The sequence below is a fragment of the Cavia porcellus genome, unplaced genomic scaffold (assembly GCF_034190915.1).
Source record: "Cavia porcellus strain 051 isolate PalLab524CR breed Dunkin Hartley unplaced genomic scaffold, mCavPor4.1 scaffold_3, whole genome shotgun sequence".
NCBI lineage: Eukaryota > Metazoa > Chordata > Mammalia > Rodentia > Caviidae > Cavia > Cavia porcellus.
In genome coordinates, this window is record NW_026947486.1 from 45,466,276 (window position 1) to 45,482,073 (window position 15,798).

A 15,798-nucleotide genomic window follows, 5' to 3' on the forward strand; every position below is an offset into this window, starting at 1 on the left:
TTAGAACCTCCTCGACTAAGGTCGCTAGTGGGGACCCACACCCAGAGTGTGTTGATATGCATGTATCCCGGCGGTTTGATGTCTTAAGTTCCCTGGGGAAGATACCTAGAAGAGGGATAGCTGAATCATATGAAATTTCTAATTTTAGTTCTTTGAGAAATCTCCATACCAATTTCCCTAATGATTTTACTAGTTGATATTCCCACCAACAATGCAGGAGGGTTCCCTTTGCATTATACCCATGCCAGCATTCATTAGTTTTTTATTTCTTGATGATTGTCATTATTTCTGGGATAAGATGGAATCGTAGCATCATTTTAATTTGTATCTCTTTAATGGTCAGAGATGTGGAAACTTTCTTTATACATTGGTTGGCCATTTGTATTTCTTCCTCTGTGAAGTGTCTTTATTTCTCTAGCCCATTTCTTGACTGGGTCTTTAATTTTAGGTGATCTAATTATTTTTGAGTTCATTATATATTCTAGATATTGGTCCTTCGAGGACTAGGTGAAAAAACTTTCTCACATTCTGTAGGTTGTCTCTTCATTCTCCTTGTTGATTGTTTTGTTGTACAGAAGATTTTTAGTCTGATGGGTAATGCCCTTTGTTGATTCTTGATATTATTTCTTGTGAAGCTGAGATTGTTTTGAAAATTTGTTCTTATACCTATGTCTTCAAGTTTTTAAAGCCATTTTATTTTCTAATAAGTTTAATGTTTAGATCTTCGATTCACTTTGATCTTCATTTAGTGCACAGTAAGAAATATAGGTCTATTTCAATTCCCTGCAGAGATAACCAATTTTTCCAGCATCCCTTGTTGAATAAGTGGCCTTTTCTGTAACATATGCTTTTTAATTCTTTTTCAAAGGTCAAATAGTTGAAATAGAACTGGGAATGTTTCTGTATCCCCTGTTGTATTTCATTGATCTATATGTCTGTTTTTGTTATAATATCTTGTCATGTTTTCACTATTGCTTTGTAGTATAGATTGAAGTAAGATTTTGAAAGGTCATCTGCTTTGCTTTCATTGCCCAAAATTGCTTTTGTTATTTGGATGTCTTGTGATTTCATATAAATTTTAGGATTGTTTTATTTATTTCCGTAAAGTATCCTGTTGGTATTTTGATTGGGACTGCATTAAATCTGTGTAACAAATAACAAACAATAACAAACCAGGCTCAAACTAAAATTGAGGAAGAAAATTATGAAAGTGAGACATAATAATATTATCAAGATTACTGTAACCATCTTGACAGTATTGATTCAGCCTGTCCAAGAGCAGGGGATATTCATTTTCTGAAATACTCCTCTCAATCACCATTTTTAGAGTACTAGAGTTTTCTTTGTAGAGGTTTTTCACTTTCTCGGTTGGGTTTAATCCTAGATATTTCATTTTTCTTGAAGCAACTGTAAATGGCATTATTGTCATAATTTCCTTTTCATCAAATTCATTATTAGTGTACAGAAATGCTAATGATTTCTGTATGCCAGTCTTTAATCCTGCTGTGTTGCTGAATTTGGTTGTTAGTTCTAAGAATTTTTTTGGTGTAGGTCTTCTGCATGTCATCTGCAAATAATAATTTTATTTCTTCCTTATTAGTGTGTTTTTCTTTTATTTCTTTCTCTTGTTTGATTTTTTTGGCAAATGTTTCAAGTATCACGTTGAATAGAAGTAGTGATGTGGGCATCTTTGTCTTGCTCCTGATCTTAGGAGGAATGCTTTATTTTTTCCCCATTTATTGTTATGTTGCCTGTTGGTTTTTCATAAACAACTTTTATCAAATTTAGATATGCTCCTTGTTTGGATACCTGTTTTCTTCAGGGTTTTTATCATAAAGGGGTGTTGGATTTTGTCAAAAGCCTTTTCTGTATCTATTGATATGATTTTGTGGTTTTTGACCTTTCTTTTGTTTATTTGGTGTATTGCATTTATTAATTTAGCATGTTGAATCATCTTTGCATCTCTGGGGATGAAAACTACTTGATCATGATGTCTAGTCTTGATGATGTGCTGCATTGTATTTGCTAATTATTTCTTGAGTATTTTTCCTATGTGTTCATTAAGACTGCAGTGTAGTTTTTTTTTTATAGTTGGGTCTTTACTCTGTTTTGGAATCAAAGTTATACTGGCTTGGAATGTAGGAATGTAGGAATACTTCATCCCTTTCAGTTTCTTTGAAGAAGTTGAGATGTATTGGTGTTGTAACATCCTTAAAGGTTTTGAAGAATTTCAGCAGTGAATCCATCAGTTCCTATGCTTATTTTAGTTAGTATATTCTTTATTACTGTATCAAATTCATTGTTTGTTTTTGGGTTATTAAACATATCTTCTTGCATTAGTTTTTTCTGATTTGTATAAGTCTAGAAATCTGTTCAACTTGCTAATTTAATGGAATACCATTTTTTAAAGGAGTTACTAACTTCTGGATTTTGACAATGTCTGTTGTGATTTCTCCTTGTTTTTTTTTAGGCAGGGTCATGCTATGTAGTTCAGGCTAATATTGAACTAACTCACTGTGTATTTCAGATTGGCCTCAAACACATGGTGAACCTCTTGTTTCAGCCTCCAGAGCTGCTTGTGGCTGGGGGTTTAGCTCAGTGGCATAAGCACCTGCCTGGCAAGCTTGAGGCTGTGAGTTCAGTCCTCGGCACACACACACACACAAACCTCCAAAAAAACAAAAACAGCTGTTTGATTCATTGTTTTGTGGTTTTTTTTTTACTTTCAGTTTTATTAATTTCCAATCTCATCTTCATAATTTTTTTCCTCAATTTTAGTTTGGGACTGGTTTGTTGCTGTTTGTCAAATAGCTTATTGTTCTCATTTTTTTTATTTGGGCTTGCTCCATTTTCCTAATGTGAGCATTGATTGTGATGAAGTTTTCTTCCAGAAATGTTTTCATACTGCCTCAGAGATTTGGGTGAGTTGTATAGTCATTGTTGTTGACTTCTAGAAATTTTAGAATTTCTTCTCTGATTTCTTCTGTGACTTATTGGTTGCTTAGGTGTGTGTTATTAATCTCCCAGGAGCTTTTACCTTTTCCAAAGTTTTTCTGTCATTGATTTCCATTTTTATTACACAGCTGTATGATAGTATGCACGGGGTAGTTTCAATTCCTTTATATTTACTTAAGTAGGCTTTGTGGAAAGGATGTGATCTATTTTGGAAAAAGTATCCAGTACTACAGACAAGAATATACACTGTGGGGATACTCTGTAAATCTCTATTCATATGTTTAGAAACACACTTCGAGTGTTTCTTTTTTTAAAAATTTTATTTAAGGAGAAAAAAAAGCAGAGAAAGGGTACAAGTTATACAGATTTACAGAAAAAAAATAAACAGTAGGAAATCACTAGTTAATGGATTACATATTGTCATCTTAGAAATAATTGTTCAAGTCACAAAATTAAAGCTTGTAAAGTGGACATTCCAACAGTGAGACTGCAAACAGTTCTGTTCAATGATCCAACAAAACTCAGTGGTATCATTATCTATCTTATACACTTATATATACATGCAGTTATATCGTTTAGAGCACTTTCTTTTCCTCTCTTTTGTACAATGACAATTACCCATTTTGGGTTTTGTTGCTCCCACAGTTCTTATTACTTTTTTGGAAGGGACTAGAACCAAATGTGACATAACAGAACAGAGTCAATCAAATCAAAATGGTGGACATAAAAGATAATGTAAAAGCATAATACAAGGTGATCAACAATGGTTACCATAATGCCTCCCACTATCTCTAATAGAATTGCCTATATCATCAGTTATAATAAAATTGAACAAAACAGTAAAGAACAAAACCGACAAAACCAAAACATTGGAGACATTATAGGTCTTCAAAAGTAGATAATAGTCAACGAGAATGGGCGTTATAATGAATCTCACTATCTTCACAGCTGTTGCTTAAACTTTCGAACCTGGTACTATCAAGCAAAACAGAATAGGGGGACATCAGTCAAAAACAAGATGGTGAGAGTAATACAGGGATTTAAATCAAGATAATGGAATGTCAAAGTGGGTTACTATAATATATCCTGCTATTTTTTATTTATTTTTCCCTTATTTAAAAGGATAAAAAGACAAAAGTAAATAATGAAGTGAAGATTGAGATAAAAGAGGGCATAACATCAAAACAGCACAGATCAAAACATAACCATTTAAGCAGAATAGTGTTTCACCACAAGATAATCCTGACATAAATGTAGTTACCATATTGTCTCTTTCCTTGAAATCTTTGAGTATAACTTCGTATACTGTAGCATCAAATATATCAAAACAATTTAAAACCATTTAAGAGAATGACAGCATTACAGGGTATTTAGAATCAACCAACAGAAAACAAACAATGGTTTCTGTGTAATCTCCTTGTCTTTAAAAGTTTTTGCTTATACTGTCATACATAATAAAATCCAATAAGATACAACCTGTTTAGACCAATGGAGAGAGAAGAACAAAAGCTTGATGAGACTTCAAAACAAGATGATACTAAATAAGTATTACCTATTAAGACGTCATTTTCTCCAAAATAGCTGTTCCTATCATCCAATCTTCTCTGCCTCATTTCTGTTAGCTCTTTTTCTGTCATTAGTTGTCAATTTGTCTTCTTCATTTTGTTTTCTGCTCCATTCATTGTGGCCTCTCTGCCACTATGTCTGAATTCTTTGTATTTTTCTTTTTTAGAATATCCTGTAGTATTCTCTGTAGAGTTGAATTGGTGGTTGCATATTCCCCTAGTTCTCTCTTTATCCTGGAAGCACCTTGTTTTTCCATCAATTTCCAGGGATAGTTGTGCAGGATATATCAATCTTGGCTGGAGATTATTATCTTTCAAAGCTTGAATTATTTCCCCCCACACTCTTCGTGATTTGATGGTTTGTGCAGAGAAATCTGCTGTAATTCTGATGGGTGTTCCCTTGTAAGTGATCTGTTTCTTGTCTCTGACAGCTTTTAATATTCTGTTCTTGTATTGAATTTCTGGAATTTTAATTATTATATGCCTGGGTGTTGCTCTGTTTGGGTTGTAGGTGGCTGGGGTCCTGTATGCTTCATACAACTGAGTATCTTTACCTTTTGCTAAATTAGGAAAATTCTCCTGGATTATTTCTGTGAGTAGCTTTTGTAGTTCATTTGTTTGTGTCCCTGCTTCTTCTTTTATGTTCTTAATTCTTAAGTTATGGATCCTCTTATCATCTTCTAGTCTTTGTATTATTGCTGTTTGTTTCTTTGTTATTTTTAAGAAGTTTTTCATTTCATTCTCCCATATTACAAATCTGCCTTCCAGTTCAGATAGTCTGTCCTTAGTTTCTTTCAAGTTGTTATGCCAGTTTTCGATAGAGTTTTTAGTTTCCTGGTAGTCTCTTTGAACCTGCTTCACGTATCTATGCTTTCTCTATTTTCTCCATCAAACAATTCTCCCTTGTTTTTCTGATCTTCCATTCCACCATCTGTTTTTTCTTGGGTGGTGCTTAGCCTTTCTCTAACGATTCTGCTTATTTCTAGCTTCAGGTCATTAATAACTTCATTCCTGAACTGATCTATGAGGCTCTCTAGATGGCGCTTTATGTCTATTGGTGTGGTGTCTGCTATTGCCTGTTTCTCAGGATTGGGGGCCGAAGGGCCTTTCTTGTTGCTCCCTCTTCCCATATTCTTTGTTCCTTATATATGCAAGCATATATAGGAGGCCCAGCTTCCTTTCCTGTCAGCCACAGTCTGATTGAATTGTGCCGGCTAGGTGTTCCCGCCCACCGCAGCACACCAGGAAGGTGCAGATCAGGCAGCCTACGCTGGGCCCGCCCCTCCAGGCCACCCTCAGGCTCTGGGATCTGGGTTGTGCTAGCCCACTGGGTCTCAGCCAGCAGTGTCACATAGGCTAGGGCACTTCTCACCAATCCCGTTTGAGAGGGGGATACGTGGCTGAAGTCGCCGCAGCGCCCTGCTCCCGCAAGTCAGCCCAGTCCCAGAATGTCCTGAGGTTGGAGTCTCCCAAACCGTGGGAAGAGTGTCAGTTTCTCTCACTCACCTCACCGCAAGTCAATGCACAGCTCCCCGCCCGTCCTGTTTTTAACTCCGTTCGCCGATTCCCGTTCTCAGAGCTTCTGCGTGTCTCTCTCCCTGCCGAGCCGATGTAGACACAGCCACTGCTTGGCAAGAAACCCAAATCGTGGCTCTCAATGCCGCGGGCTTCAGCTTCCACACTGAGGCTTTTTTGTTCCTGTTATAGCACCAGGATTGCCCTCCAAGTTGGTTTCTCTCAGCCCAGTTCGTTCTTGGGTCAGCAGGGCATATCTCCACCTGCGCACGACTCCTTACTCCCCACCATTCCTGAATTCCAAGCTGATTCTTTCAGAGAGCCTCCATAACTGCTGCTATGTGTCCGTCATGTTCTCCTGGAAGCTTGAGTGTTTCTTTATTGATTTTTTTTAGTTGATATATCTCTTTGGGAAAGTTGGATGTTAAAATCTCCTACTGTTATTGTGTTAGTGTTTATCTGATCTTTTTTTTAAAGAAAGTTAATACATTATGAATTCATTACACATCATAATAACCCAATAACCCACCCAAACAGAAGAGCTCAGCATGCTCCCATCAGTGTGGTAAGTGGTAAGTTTGCCCCTAAAATAGAGGACTTCAGTGGGTAAATAGGAGCAGCAACGAAGCTCCCTCCAGCTAAAAGACCTTGGCGAGCTTGGAAAAGAGTGTGGGTGATTCCTTGCTCCACACAGAGAACATCAGGCTGGTTGAGGAGTGTGCCAATAGGGCCTCCCTCAACTTGGAGAAAAGTTAAAGGGTTTATGAGATACCCAGTGACATAGTAGGGTCTCAGTGAGAGAAACACTATAGATAGGGAGATCTGGTGTCTTGGAACAACCTGAAGACATAGGAACAGTAGGAACTAAGGGGTGACTTACATCAATGTTCCTAGGCTAGTCAGCCCAGGTAGAATATAGGATTCACCTAACAGGCCCTGCAGGAGGAATTCAGGTAACTGGTCCTCCCCTTCATTTTGATACCCAGTAATTGGAGAAACATCAACTACACAGTAAGACCCTAAGATACATACTACCAATAGTTGAGACGAGTGGGACTGAAATACCAAGTATTAGCCCAAAAGGTGAAAATGACAAAACAAAAAAGCAAAATGCAATCTGAAAAATCTAGTCCATCAGGAGCAAGTACAGGAGACACTGACATAGAGGAAATTAAAAGTCATGTACCAGAAATCCCTGAAAAGATAGCAAGTGAAATAAAGAAACAAATTAATGGGCTGTAGAGGAAATCAAATTAGAATTAGTTTCTCATGTAAAGATAGAAATAGCAACCTTAGTCAATCAGTTGCTCAGTGTAGCTAGAGAAGAAGAGCTTAGGAAATTGATTGAAACCTTGAATGAACAATACAGAAAACAAGAAGAATGCATGAAACAAATTCACAGAGATATCCAAGAAACAAAAAATTCCACCGAAAGCTGGCAAAACCGTTTTAAATGAGGCTGAGGACCTTGAGGACAGGATCCAAGTTAGCAATCATGAAAGGACAGAACTTTTTAAAATAACAAAGCAGCTTGAAATGACAACCTAGGAGCTTCAAGATTATGCCAAGAGAAACAACATAAGACTAATAGGCATCAGTGAAGATGCAGGAGTCAATGCATATGTGATCCATAAACTATTCACAGAAGTAATAGCAGAAAATTTCTTAAACATGGGGAAGGAATATGATATACACATTAGGCATGTAGAATGCCAAACAGTCACAATAAACATAAATCTACACTCAGACATACAATAATTAAGATCCCAGACATACAGCATGAAAGCAGAATACTAAAAGTTGTTAGAAAAAAAGATGCTTCACCTATCAAGGAAAGCCCATTAGAGTCACAGCAGACCTTTCCACATAAGCCTTCAAGTTAAGATAAGCTTGGGGTGAAGTATTTCAAGTCCTGAAAAGAAGAACTTTCAACCCAAACTGATGTACCCAGCAAAACTTTCTTTCAATTTAATAGTGAAAGAAGATAATTTCCATGAAAAAGAACAACTGAAGAAATTCATGTCCACCAAACCAACCCTACAAAGGCATACTAGATAAGGATAAAAATGACAAAAATCTCTAGAACTCCAACAGAAAGAAAAAAAACAGGCATGGCAAGCAATTAAACAGGGGAGAAAAGAAGAAAACCAACAGCAGTAACATAACATGACAAAGTGGATCCAGTATATATCAGTTATATCCATCAATGTAAATAGCCTCAATTCACCCTCAAAAGAAATAGCTTGACAGAGTGGATCAAGAAACATGATCCCACAATATGCTGTATACAAGAAATACATTTGAATCAAAAGGAAACTCATAGATTAAAAGTCAAAGGATTGAAAACAATATTCCATGCAACAGAACCCAGAGAAAAGCAGGGTTAGCTATTCTGTTTGCAGACAATGTGAACTTCACGGCTAAAATGATTAAAAGAGGTGAAGGTCATCACATACTTAGAAAAATTCAAGAGGAAAAATTCAAGAGGAAGAACAATTATAAATATATACGCACCAAATACAAGAGCACCCAACTATATAAAAAATACTAATGGACATGGAAAACCAAATACACAAGAACACAGTTATAACAGGGGACCTTAAGAGCCCATTGTCACAAAGAGATAGGTCAACGAGACAAAAAGCCAGCAAAGGAATAATAGAACTCAAACATACCTGTGGAGCAAATGGACTTGCTAGGTGTTTGCAGAGTGTTCCACCCAACCACATGAGAATATACATTCTTCTCAGCTGCACATGGGGCAATCTCCAAAATAGACCATATGCTAACCCATAAAACATTCTTAAGTAAATGCAAAGGGTTTAAAATTATCCCATGCATATTATCCAACCATAGTGCACTGAAATTAGAAATTAATGGCAAAAGAAATTGCAAAACCTGCATAAATACATGGAAATTAAATAACAACCTTATGAACAACCAATGGGTTGCAGGTGAAATTAAAGAAAAAATAAAGCAATGCCTACGGTTCAATGAAAATGTGGATACAACATACTATAACCTGCAGGACACAATGAAAGCAGTCCTAAGAGGGAAATATATAGCAATAAATGGTCTTATCAAGAAAATGGTATGGGCACAAATAACCTAATGTTAGGTCTGAAGCTTCTAGATAAAGGAAGAGCAAGTCAAACCTAAAGCTAATAGAAGAAAGGAAATTGTAAAGATCACAGCAGAAATTAATGCAATTGCAACTAAAAAAACAATACAAAGGATTAATGAATCAAAGAGCTGGATTTTTTGGAGAATAAACAAAATTGATTACCTCTAGCCAACCTTATCAAGAAAAAGAAAGAAAAAATCTCAAATTCATACAATAAGGACTGAAAGTGAAATTACTACAAATCCCATGGAAATTCAAAATATCATAAGTACCTATTTTGAAAATCTCTACTCACATATGATGGAAAACACAGAGGAAGTAGACAGATTTCTAGAAACATATGAACAACCAGAGCTCAACCAAGAAGATATAACAATTTTGAATAACCCAGTATCAGCTATTGAAATTGAAAATGTGATTAAAAATTTACCATCAAAGAAAAGCACAGATCCTGATGGATTCACCGCTGAATTCTACAAGAAATTTAGGGACGATTTGACACCAGTACTCCTTAAAATCTTCACTGAAATTAAAAGGAAAACAATCCTCTTTAACTCATTCCTAGAGGCAAATATTGCTCTGATAGCAAAACCAGAGAAAGACCCAATCATAATGGATAACTACAGGCCAATCTCACTAATAAACATTGATGCAAATATTCTCAATAAAATATTGGCAAATAGAATGCGGCAGATCATCAGGAAGATTATATATCATGAACGAGGGGGATTTATTCCAGAAATGTAGAGATGGTTTAACATAGTCAATAAATGTAGTACATCACATCAACAGAGCCGTAAACAAAAACCACATGATTATCTCAATAGATGCAGAAACAGCTTTTGATAAAGTCCCACACTTGTTCCTGATAAAAACCCTACAGAAACTCAGAATAGATATTATCTACCTCAATCTTATAAAGACCATCTATGACAAACCAACAGCCAACATTATACTAAATGGACAAAACTGAAAGCTGTCACTCTAAAATCAGGAACAAGACAAGGGTGTCCACTATCACCATTCCTGTTCAGTATAATTCTGGAAATATTAGACCAAGCAATCAAAAGAGAGAGAGAGAGAAAAGGAATAAAGATGGGAAAAGAAGAAGTTAAATTATCACTATTTCCAGATGACATGATACTTTATATAGAAGATCAAAAAAACTCCATTAAAAGATTACTAGAGTTAATAAATTCATCAGTGTTTCTGGATACAAATCAGTGCTCAAAAATCAATAGCATTCCTGTACACAAACAAAAAAACTCAGTAAAATTATGGAAATATCATTTTCATAATAGCATCTAAAAAATGAAATACCTAGGAATCAACCTCACCAAGAATGTAAAAGACCTATATGCTGAAAATTATACTACTCTAAAAGAGATTGAAGGGGGTATTAGAAAATGGAAGAATATTCCTTGCTCTTGCATAGTTTTTTTTTTTTTTTTTTTGTTTGTTTTTTTTTTTGGGTACCAGGAATTGAACTCACGACCTTGCACTTGCAAGGCAGGTACTTATGCCACTGAGCTAAATCGTTGGCCCTATTCCTTGCTCTTGGTTAGAAAGAGCCAACATTGGTGAAAATGACCATACTCCCAAAACTGTTATACATATTTAATGTAATCCCAATCAAAATACCATTAACATATCTTATAGATCTTGAGAAAACATTCCTAAAATTCACTTGGAAACAGAAGAAATCTAGAATAGCAGAGGCAATGCTGGGCAACAAAGGCAAAGCAGGAGGCATCTCAATTCCTGATTCGAAATTATACTACAAAGCTACAGTGATAAAATAAGCATGGTACTAACAAAGAAATAAGACTTGAGGATCACTGGAAGGTATTAGTGGATGCAAACACAACTACAAAAACACTCAGCCACCTTATATTGGAAAAAAGGGCCAAACATGTTCACTGGAAGAAGGATAGCCTCTTTAATAAATGGTGTTGGAAAAATTGCTTTCCTCATGCTAAAGACTGACACTAGACCCATGTCTATCACCATGCACTAAACTAAAGTCAAAATGAATCAAAAATCTTAAGTATTAAAACAAACACTGGAGGACAAGGTAGGTAGAAAACTTGGAGACATAGTGGAAGGCAAAGAATTCATACATAAAACACAAATTGCACAGGAAGTACTTCAAAGAGTCAACTACTGGGATCTCATTAAAAAGATTTGTAGTTCAGGGGCTGGGGATTTAGCTCAGCGGCATAAGCGCCTGCCTTGCAAGCAGGCAGTCGAGTTCGATCCCTGGTTCCGATAAAAAGGAAAAAGACAAAAAAAAAAAAAAGCAGATTTGTACTTCAAAAGAAATCACCAACAAAGTGAAACAAAAGCCTCAAAATGGAAAAGAATTTTAGCCAGCAGTCCCTCAGACAAAGATTTATATCCAGACCATCCAAATAATTGAAAAACATCAAGTCCCCCAAATTCAAAGACCTTCTAAAACTGGGCAGCTGAGATGAACACATATTTCTCAGATGAAGATATACAAATGGCAAATAAATACATGAAGAAATGGTCACCACCACTGATCATTTGAGAAATGCAAATTACAGCAACACTCAGATTATCATCTTACCCTGGAAAGAATGTGTGCCATCAAGAAATCAACTGCTAACAAATCCTGATGAGGCTGTGGAGAAAAAGGAACACTTCTCCACTGGTGGTGGAAAGTGTAGACAGGTGCAGCTGCTGTGGAAGTCAAGTATGGATGTTCCTCAAAAAGCTAGGATTTGAAGTTCCATTCAATACAGCTATTCCCCTTCTGAATATTTTCCCCCCAAAATAGAAAAGGTCATGTCACAGGAACATATGTGTACCTGTGTTCATAGCAGTGCAGTTTGTAATAGCTGAATCTTGGGAACAACCAAAATGCCTATCCATTGCAGAGTGGATAAAAAGATACAATACTTTTGTACAATGGAATATTACTCAGCTATAAAAAGGATGATCTTGAGGCTTTTATCGATCGATGGAGGCAACCTAAGAGTATCCTCATAAGTGAAATATTTAAGACTCATATTTCCAAATATCACATTGTGTTTCTAGTGTAAAAAATAATAAAAACTGAAGGAGTAATAGACCTAAATTGTATAATAGTTATTGTAAAACTGAAAGGGAAGGAAAGTACTCTAAAAGATAAAACTGTATGTATGTTTAAGTGTTTAAGATAGGTAACCATATTACTAAGTTTTTGTTGGATCACTGAACAGAATGGTTTGCACTGTCATTGTCTAATTTTATGCTTTTATTTTGTAACTTGAACGACTGTTTCTCAGATGACAATATGTAGTTTATCAACTAGTGATTTCTTAATGTTATTATTTTTTTGAAATTCTGTATTATTTCTACCCTTTTTTCTGTTTTTGATTTTTTTCTCTAAATAAAATAAAGAAAAATAGGGCAATGTTGTAAAATAGTAAGTACCAAAAAATACGTTAGAAAAAAGTGTAGTAATGTCTTTCTCAACTGAATTTGAGTAGCAGAGAAAGAGCATGTTTCTTTGGAATTATATGAATTATTTTCCTACACTTTAGCAGCATAATTGTTTAAATGAGATAATTATACTGTTTTATTGATGTCTGAAGTAAAATAGTTTTTGCCATCTCTTTAACAAATTTTGTAATCCTTGCAGCTCATTCATAAATTTTACTATTCTGTATGTATTTTTATACCAAATCACACATCATTATCTCCCTTTTTAACATATGTTAATATTTCACATATGGTTCTACATGTATACATTTGCATTAGTCGGTAAATCACATTTAAGTCAGCATTAAACATTATTTAAAAATTTTTACTTTATTTTAAAGAGAAAAGAACATTAAAAACAATGATGCAAACACTATTTAATAAAAGTTGCTTGAATGCTATAATGACACTTAATAGGTTGTCAAATCTAGTCATTTGTTATATGCTGTAAAATATACATCAAGATTAGACATTTTTCTTTGTTAAGTAGCATGATGAGATTTTTACATGCTAAAATTTCATCAATAACTTGTCTCACCAATTGTAATTTATATTATTTGTATATTATCTTTGGTAATAGTTTTTCAATGATCTTTCTACAATTATGATTCCAGTTTTGACTTAGATGTGCTTTCCAGTAAAACATACTTCACTAGAGAAATAAGGATTAAAATAGAAATTATAATATACTATTTGAAGAAAGCATTTTTTTTTTTGTAATGGGGTTCAAACTCATGACCTTGCACTCACTAGGCAGGCGCTTATGCCACTGAGCTAAATCCCTGGCCCAACAAAGCAAGCAAGTTTTAATAATGTGCATTTCTTCCAAAAGCTATGTATTCCGCAGAACCCCTTTTTGTTATACTTTTCTTTTATTATTATTATTTTTAAAAAATTTTTTTTTATTAAGCCTACAGCACCCGGTATTCCCAGGCGGTCTCTCATCCAAGTACTAACCAGGCCGGATTCTGCTTAGCTTCTGAGATCAGACGAGATCGGGCGCGTTCAGGGTGGTATGGCCGTAGACTGTTACACTTTTCTTTGCATGATGTAAAATTTGATCTATGTATATGGGAGAACAAAACATGAATGAAGATAGTTTTATCCTTAAAACAGCACATCAGCAAAAAAAGTAGGTGTACAAAAATTGCCTATAAAAATACCTTGAAATAGATAGGAGCCATGTCATCCACTTCCTTTGGGAGAGGAATACATTCATAAACCATGTGATACTGTTTCTTCACATATATATTAGTTTCTAAAAAGTTGGAATCCTTTGTTTTTTATTTGTGCATTTATTTTTTTGTACTAGGAATCAACCTCAGAACCTTGTGCTTGCCAGGTAGGCACTGTGCTGCTGAGCTGTATCTCTGGCCCTAATCCTTTATCTTCAGACATCTTTACTAATGATTTCTTAAACATCTGAATTTCTTCCCAGCTGTCTTCATTCAATAAGGTAGCAGTTCAGTAATGCTGCAAAGGGATTACCAGGCGGTGCCCCTCAGAAAATGATTGGGAGTTGGATACACTTGAGATAAACTTTAACGCCTACGGCAACATTAAGAAATTGAAAGTTGCAAAAAACAGAGGTATTTTTTCCATTTGTACAGTGAGATGCACAATAGCCTTTTTCCTCTGGTTTTCTTCCTCTTCAGCAAGATATTCTTTCTCAGCTTCTTTGAATACCAATATATCATTCAGAGTGTAAGTCTCCACCTGTTTTTCCCATAAACTTAGATGCCATTTCATAAAAAGTTCGTTTTGATTTTCTGCTGTTACCATCTTTTCTTTTTTGACTAAATCATTTAGGCTTAAATGATTATCATCATGAAAGTATCTCTTTCTTTTTTCTCATAAGCAGAAACATTGTGTCTCTTTCTACTTCATGCTTTTTGTTTTTAATCAGTACCAGGAATCAAACTCACGACTGCCTGCTTGCAAGGCAGGCGCTTATGCCACTGAGCTAAATCCCCAGCCCCTACTTCATGCTTTTGATTCCAGAGGTTTTGATATGTTCACAGGCCACACTCTTCTTTTTTATTATTTAAAAAAAGGAGATTAAGATAAAAGAGGACATAACAACACAAGTCAGAACAGAACAATTTAAGCAACACAAGATAACCCAACATAACAATAGTTACCATAGTGTCTCTTTCCTTGAAATATTTGAGTATACCTTCATATACTATAGCATCAAGCATAACAAGACAGTATAAAACCATTCAAGAGAATGAAAGTATTACAGGGTATTTAGAACCAACTAACAAAAATGAACAATGGTTTCTATATTATCTCTTTGCCTATAAAAAATTTTGTTTATACCATCACATATAATGAAATCCAATAAGATACAACATGATAAAACCAATGGAAACAGAAGAACAAAAGCTTGATGGGACTTCAAACAAGATGATATTAAACCAGCACTAGCTAATATAATGTCTTGTTTTCTTCAAAATAACTGTTCACAGTTCATCACAGACAATAAAATCAAACAACCCAGAATAAAACCATTCCAATAAATGAATGAAAACATTATAAGGCTTCAAAGCAATATAATGGAGAATCATGATTACCACAATTTGTTTTGATAAGGATCACTTCTTGCTGGTCTGCATTCTCCTCTGCTCCTGTTGTTTTTGATGATATTTGTGTTATAGCTTCTTTTATCATAACCTTTTCAACCTGGGTTTTAAATTTTTCAGCTAATTCCATATTCCCCATCATCCTTGCCTTAATAATTTTGGCTCCCAATTTGTTCTTCTAATCAACATTCAGGACATGGATAGATGATTCATCCTTTGGACCTCAATAATTATGTGTTCCCTTTGTGACTAAAAGTCAATTACTGAGTCACAGGATATCCTCCAACTAGTTGGTACATTCACCATGCCTAAAATCTGTAGGAGCCAGCCTATGAGGTTTGTACCTGACTGAAGGATGATGAGGATGAAAAACTAAGAAACAGAGACTTAGGTTTAAATGTGGGGGCCGGGGTGGGCTTTTGGCTCTCTTTGACAAAGAGCCCTGAGTGATTGGTTCAACCTGCCTTTATTCACTCAGATTTGGGCACATGCAATAACAGTAATACAGGATTCACATGGCTCCCACCATACATGGTACATGTCTGGGCAAACAACAGATCTCAGTTGT

The 15,798-nt window shown here is 35.4% G+C and overlaps 1 protein-coding gene and 1 pseudogene across 4 annotated transcripts in view; one reads left to right on the forward strand and one right to left on the reverse strand.

Annotated features, from left to right (window-relative positions):
• Positions 1-15,798, forward strand: part of Atp7a (ATPase copper transporting alpha) — a 244,070-nt gene that overhangs the window by 190,135 nt on the left and 38,137 nt on the right. The window lies entirely within an intron of this gene.
• Positions 13,554-13,672, reverse strand: LOC111757156 (5S ribosomal RNA; annotated as a pseudogene).